This window comes from Nannospalax galili, unplaced genomic scaffold (assembly GCF_000622305.1).
Source record: "Nannospalax galili isolate Female #2095 unplaced genomic scaffold, S.galili_v1.0 scaffold319, whole genome shotgun sequence".
In the NCBI taxonomy this organism is placed as follows: Eukaryota; Metazoa; Chordata; class Mammalia; order Rodentia; family Spalacidae; genus Nannospalax; species Nannospalax galili.
The window spans coordinates 364,231-371,665 of record NW_008343413.1 but is presented as its reverse complement, the minus strand read 5'-3'; the positions used below and the strand labels follow the sequence as shown (position 1 = coordinate 371,665).

Below are 7,435 nucleotides of genomic sequence, written 5' to 3'. Positions count from 1 at the left end.
CTTACTTGGCCACATTCACATGTGGGGATTTTCTGTATTTTTTTTCAAAATCCACACACCAATTAGTATATACTCAGCTATATTTTCTCTTTTTCTTACACACACACACACACACATATATATTATCATTTTTATTTTATGTGTATGAGTGTGTATTACCTGCATGTAGGTAAGTGCCTGTGGATGACAGAGAGGCTGTCAGATCCCTTGGAACTGGAGTTATGGACAGTTGTTAGTTGCCATGTGGGTGCTGGGATTGGAACCCGGGTCTTCTGCAGGAACAACCAGTGTTCTTAATTGCTGAGCCATCTCTCCAGCCGCCTATTTTCTGTTTTTCATATCATGTTCATTTGTATAAAATACATTTACTCTGAAAAAAATATTTTCTTTTTTTCTTGTTCTCCTCTTCTCCCTCCCTTGGTTGCATCAGCAGCAGAATGGGAGAAGTGTTTCTCTGATGTCTTTTTTTTTTTTTTGGCCATAAGAGACCTGCTTGTTCTGCCTTAGGGATGGGTTTCCTCACTGGGGTTGCCATGAAAGATCATGGAAATACAGAACTTAGTAAAAGGGGAGATGCTGCTTCAGTAATTTCTTGAAGGATGGAACAATCTTTAGTACATCTTCCTAAGTATTGCCCCTTACATGTTAATGTGAAAAATGTTTTGCAGGAGAGGAAAGGAAGAGTAGTAAGGGTCCTGAGGAGAGGAGGGCATACAGCAGCGCAGACTTGGCCTCAGCCTCAGAGACGGGCACCAGAGAAACCACTGGCCTCAAACAAGCCCACTCTTGTGCTTTGTGGAAGTCTGAGGAGGGTAGGCTGTGTTTTGAAGGAAGAACTTTCTGAGCTGCCATAGAGAAATGAGTAAGTTCCTTGGTGTCAGAGACTTTTGAGTCTAGCAGCAGATAGCAGGTGTTTTCCATGCATAGTTGATTCCAGTGTTGATAAATGAGTGATACTGTTAAGTCACTTTTTCTGTTGTACTTAGTTTTCTCTTTGCTTCTGTAGCACTAACCTGCATTTCAGATATTCCTCCCCCATAAAGCATTGTAATCTCATACATTTATTAATTCAGAGTACTGTGTGGCAAATTACCAACCATGGCCAAATCTGAACTGCTTCCTCTTTTTGTATGGCCTAGATACCAAGTATGTTTTTAACTTTTAAGTGGAAGATCAAAATCAAAAGACCTTTTTCAGACAGAGTCTCACTATGTAGTCCAGACTGGCCTCAAATCCTTGAGTGCTGGATTACAGGCAGGTGCTATCATGCCTGTCATGGTTTGTAGCATGGAAATTGCATGAACTTTTGGTGTTTTTAAAAATTTATCAAAATAGCTGCTATTCTCATTTATCTGCTTTCTCTGTCTTCATGCTACAGTGGCAGAGTTGAATGTTCACTACAGAAACCTCCTGGCCAGCAATCTGAAAATAGTAAACTCAGTCCTTTGTATAAGTCTGTCAACTTCTCCCTTCCTGATGTAAAGAATGTAAGTCCCATCAGTAAATAACTGAGAAGTTGAGAGCAAAATGTTAAGGTACAGTAGTAACTGCACCTAGCATTGAGTACTGTTAAAGCAGTTTGATTCAAATGTAACAAGCTGAAGCTTTGGAGAATTCTCTATAGGAAAAGGATCTTTGTTAAAAGTACCCGAGTACTGTGAGGAATGTTGGTATCTTGAGTCCATAAAAGGCAGAGGCTAAAAGGCTTAAGCTTGGGATAGAGGAATAGGGTGCTGGCATCTTTTGGGACCCAGAGCCATTGGTGGACCCAGCAGCAAGGATGATGCTATAGTCCTTTATATAATATCAATCGTGTCTTGGTTGCATGGAGCCTGTACTCATATACTTGAAATCATCTCTAAATTATTTTATAATAAACACCCCAGGTTGAATGCTGAGAAGAGTTGTATTTAGTATATTTAGGAAATATGTACATGTTTGGTACAGATAGATGCATTTATTTTTTTGAAGATTTACATGGGGTTGGGGGGGTCGCATACGTGCAGACCTCAGACTAGAAGAGGGCCTTATATCCTTGAAACTAGTTACAGGCAGTTGTGACAGATACATTTCTTTCTTAACCCATGCTTTCAACCTGATTGAAAGTGCAGCGAGACCTTAGATTCAGAGACCAACCTGAATTCATGTACTATGATCGATAATACTATTAGAATTGATCAAGAAAACAAAATAACATGATTTTCTGGATTTTAATGTACCTTAGTATGATATGGCTGGTGATAGAGGAACCATTCTTGCTTATTGACCTTGCACATTTGAACTTGAATGTGTTTTCCTCATTGGTTTGTTTTTGTCAGTGTGACCACTTGACAATAGGCTTGAAACCTTGTCAGTATTCTTGGTCTTTTCCTCCCTTCAGCCTATGTCCTCTAGCATATCAGATTATCTTTAACCATTGCTAAAATTTAATTGGCTTTTGTCTGTTATCTTAGTCCTTTTTATGATACTGTAACAGTACCACAGACTGAGTCATTTATAAAGAACACGCTGCTTTCACTGTGTTCTGGAGGCTGGGAAAAACAGTGCTAAGAATTTGGTAGGGGTCTTACTTTGTGTGTCAACATTGAGGAGATCATAATGGCCAGAAAGTATTAGTTTGCTAGCTCAGATCTCTTCCCCATAAAGCCTCTAACTCCATTATGAGGGTCCCATCCTCATGACCTCATCTAACCTGTTACTTCCCAAAGGCCCCACCACCCAATACCATCAACATGAACTTCGGGTGACATACTCAAAATAGTGTCTTCCTACATGTTCCTCCCATAAATATGTTGCTTTGTACCTTGATTCCAGGAATAACATTTCTTCCAGAATGAAACTCAGGTCTCTTGATATTTAAGATCTTCCAGTCTGTTTTCTATTTTCCAGCTTTCATGATGACCATTTGCTCCAGGCTAATCACTTTCCCCACCATCATATCACATGGCACTCTTCTACTCTGACCCCAGAACTTAGCCCATCAACTTTCTTCTCTTGATTCTGTGCTTGTAAGACTGTCTTTGATTCCAGCCTTCTTTCCAGACTACCCTGACCTTTGGCACCTCCCTCTGTTCATTACACATCTTCTCTACCCATTAGTCCTTTAAATTGTGCTAGAGATTCACACTCACTATTTTTTCCTATGGAGGTTCTTTGATGTTGTATCCTCAGACCCTAACATATGATGGTTAGTTGAAAACATATTCTGTAAGATCGGTACCTCTTCCTAAAATTGGGTAGGTGGCTTCAATCTGATGAAGTAGTGGCTATCTGGGTAGAACTAGATACAAGCCTTCCCCTTTGTTCCAATGAAACATAAATACATTTTAGAGGAAGAAATGTTGAGTCCCTGTTAATGCTTGGCTTTCCCTCTAGGTGCCAGAACAAGCAAACAAATGCTAAGGTCTTTCCTAGTCTTTCAGCTTATGCATTGCTAATTTAAAGGTACCTTTGACCTTGAAAAAGGCCATTGTTTGTCTTTCTGCTGGAGCAGTAATTCACAAACATTTTTGTTTTGCATAAATACTCTCAAACTGGGCATGATGGCACACACTTTTAATTCCAGCCCTCAGGAGGCTGAGGCAGACAGGACTGGGGAGACTGTGAAAAACAAAAACAACAAAACTAAATATTCTCCAATACTTTAATTATTCCATTACACATTTGGGTCTATTTGTTTGTTTATTTATTGAGACAAGGTCTCCCTGTAGCCCCAGCTGGCCTGGAATTCACTATGTAGACCAGCCTGGCCTCAGTCACAGAGATCTGCCTGCCTCTGCCTCCCAAGTGCTGGGACTAAAGGCACGTCTTAAAATAATTTTTTAAAAAGTTTTATTTTTTAAAAAAATGGAGTCTTACTATGTAGCTCTGGCTGACCTGGAACTTGCTGTGTAAACCAGGCTGGCCTTGAACTCACAGAGATCTGCCTGTCTCTGTCTCCCAAGCACTGGGGTTAAAGGTGTGCAGCACTACTCCCAGCTACATTGCAAGTTTGAATCTGTTCCCAGGTTTAATATTTTCAGTAGGTAGAATATCCAGTTTAATATAAATATTTCACATTTTAGGATAGGCATCACTCTATAATGGAATCTAAGTGCTATAGAAATGTAATACCATTATCCATATAGAAAATGAAGAGAGGGGCTGGAGAGGTGGCTCCATGATTAAGAGGACCTGAGTTGGTTCCCAGCACCCACATTGGGCAGCTCACAAATGCCTTAACTCTAGCCCTAGGGGAACAGAAGCCCTCTTCTGGCCTTCATGGGCAACTGCACTCGTGTACACATACCCCCAACACACACATAATTGCAAATAAAATTCTTTTTTAAAAATAAAATTCATAAAGATACTTTTAAATCTTTCCTTTTTTCTTCCTTAAATTGCATACATATTTCAACTACCCATAGAAGATTTTATAATGTAATAAAACCTCACAGAAGATAGGTGAAAATGTGGGGTTGTATTAGTGCAAATGAGGAAAAGTTATACAAAGGGTAAAAGTGGTGAAACATAAAAACTGACCATTCCCACACTTAGAAAGTCTTCAGCGCAGTCACTTTGCCATCACCTTCATCTCCTGAGAAGCTTACCTTGTTCAGCTCTTGTGTCTGAGAATTTGGCCTAGGCTAGAGGTTATTCCTATTGGATCCATTTATCTTAGTCTTTAGATTTTATTGTTGTGGGATTTATTACATACTTCTGTGCTTGAAAGTCATGTTGGTCATGCCTCCCATACATCTTTGCAATAAAGGCATATTCAATAACACTTTAAAATTTATTCTGACTTAAGACTTATGTTTCTTCAGTTATTAAAATAGAAGTATTTTAAACATTTTATTTATGAGTGTATTGCTTGCATATAGGTAGATGCATCCATGTAGTGCAATGTCGAGTTCAGAGAGGGTGTTGGATTCCCCTGGAACTGGAGTTATAGATGGTTGTTAGCTGCCATGTAGGTGCTGGGAATCAAATCCTGGTCCTCTGCAAGAGCAGTCAGTGCTCTTAACCACTGAGCCTTCTCTCCAGCCCCTAAAATAGGAATATTTTAAAAGGTTGATATTAAATGAAATGTAAAATCTGGAGTAATCCTTTGGGGAGTGGGGATGATTCCAGGGGTTGAACCCACAGTTTCATGGATAACATTAGCTAAGCACGCTGCAGCGGGGTGTAATCCATGGACTTGGAAATCCTTTAATTTTTCTCCCAATTATGGAAGAGAGCCCAGTATCAGTTCCATGGTTTGGTTTGGTTTTGTTTCTTATTTGTGTCTACATAAATGTGAATGCATCTTCTGCATAAAGAGAAAGAAATGGAAATTACTAAAACATTTTGCTTAGGTTTTTAATTAAATGCCAAAGATTACATTGTGATCTGTCTTCAAAATTGCTTTTTAAAAAGTCATCAACTAATAACATGACTGGTTTCATGACCTTTTGTTGTTGAAAACAGAATTAGAGGTTATTTAACTTTTAGAAGTATTTGTTACCTAGAATTATTCTCAAATTTGGGAATACAAACCCAAAGAACCTTGCCAAAACTAGAGGAGAAGTGTTCAATTCAGTGTATTCATAAAGAGTTGGGATAGTCCAACCTGTTCCTTTACAACACCTTTTATACATGTATAATATGTATAATTTTTGTATAATTATGTTTTTAATACTTTTTTGTTGTTTTTCTTATTGTTTTCTCCCTAAAGCTTTTACTTTGATACATCAGGGATAAAACTTACAGGTTCACTTGGAAAAAATAGACATGATCACAGGGAAGCTAACCTAATCAGCAAACATTGATGCCTGTCAGCTAATGTTGAAGCTGAAGTTCTGGGAGTTTGACATGCTACAGGGCTGAAAGGAACAGATTAGTATTCTCCTTCTTCCTCACCCTCTCCACCAACCTCCCCATAATCCTCCTCCAGGGCAGCCATGTCCTCACGGGCCTCAGAGAACTCCCCTTCCTCCATGCCCTCACCCACATACCAGTCCACAAAGGAACGCTTGGCATACATCAGATCAAACTTGTGGTCGAGACGGGCCCAGGCCTCAGCAATGGCTCTGGTGTTGCTCAGCATGCACACAGCTTGCTGTACCTTGGCCAGGTCCCCACCAGGTACCACAGTGGGAGGCTGGTAATTGATGCCAACCTTGAAGCCAGTGGGGCACCAATCCACAAACTGGATGCTATGCTTGGTCTTGATGGTGGCAATGGCAGCATTAACATCTTTGGGAACCACATCACGGTACAACAGGCGGCAAGCCATGTATTTACCATGGTGAGGGTCACATTTCACCATCTGGCTGGCTGGCTCAAAGCAGACTACTGTAAGCTTCTCATGGTTACAGCATGAGATGATGGGCATATGTGGCCAGAGGGAAGTGGATTTGGGGGTAGGCCACCAGGTTGGTCTGGAATTCAGTCAGATCTACATACAGGGCTCCATTAAATCTCAGGGAAGCAGTGATGGAAGACACAATCTGGCTAATAAGGCGGTTAAGGTTACTGTAGGTTGGGTGCTTAATATCGAGGTTTCTATGACAGGTGTCATAGATGGCCTCGTTGTCTACCATGAAGGCACAATCAGAGTGCTCCAGGGTGGTGTGAGTGGTGAGGATGGAATTGTAGGGCTCAACAACAGTGGTGGAAACCTGGGGGGCTGGGTAGATGGAGAACTCCAGCTTGGACTTCTTTCCATAATCAACAGAGAGCCATTCCATCAGCAGGGAGGTGAACCCGGAGCCAGTTCCCCCACCAAAGCTGTGGAAAACCAAAAAGCCCTGAAGACCTGTGCACTGGTCAGCCAGCTTGCGAATTCGGTCCAAGACAAGGTCAATAATCTTGCCAATGGTCTAGTGCCCACGGGCATAGTTATTGGCAGCATCTTCCTTGCCTGTGATGAGCTGCTCAGGGTGGAAGAGCTGGCAGTAGGTACCAGTGCAAACCATCAATGACCGTGGGTTCCAGGTCTACAAACACTTCCCTGGGCACATGCTTGCCAGCACCTGTCTCAATGAAGAAGGTGTTGAAGGAGTCCTCTCCTCCCCCAATGGTCTTGTCACTTGGCATCTGGCCATCAGGCTGGATGCCATGTTCCAGGCAGTAGAGCTCCCAGCAGGCGTTGCCAATCTGAACACCAGCCTGGCCAACATGAATGGAGATGTACTCAAGCATATTTTATTTGGTCTTTAAGAGGTCGGTGGAAACGGAGGAAGTGAAGGGAGGGTGACAGAGATCTCCCACTAACAGACTGCCAAGGAGTCGGGGAGAAGTTGTTTTTAATACTTTCATAATAATGCATTTCACATTTAATGATTTAAGACAAATATTCATCATATGAGATCAAGTTAAATAACCATCATATTAGAGCAACCAAATTGGGCTAATTTTGTCAGAAACAGTGACTTGGAAATTCAAATGGGCTGATGAATTCTGAAGACATGAA

The 7,435-nt window shown here is 41.1% G+C and overlaps 1 pseudogene; it reads right to left on the bottom strand.

Annotated features, from left to right (window-relative positions):
• Positions 1-5,857: 5,857 nt before the first annotated feature.
• Positions 5,858-7,164, bottom strand: LOC103739304 (annotated as a pseudogene).
• Positions 7,165-7,435: the final 271 nt, after the last annotated feature.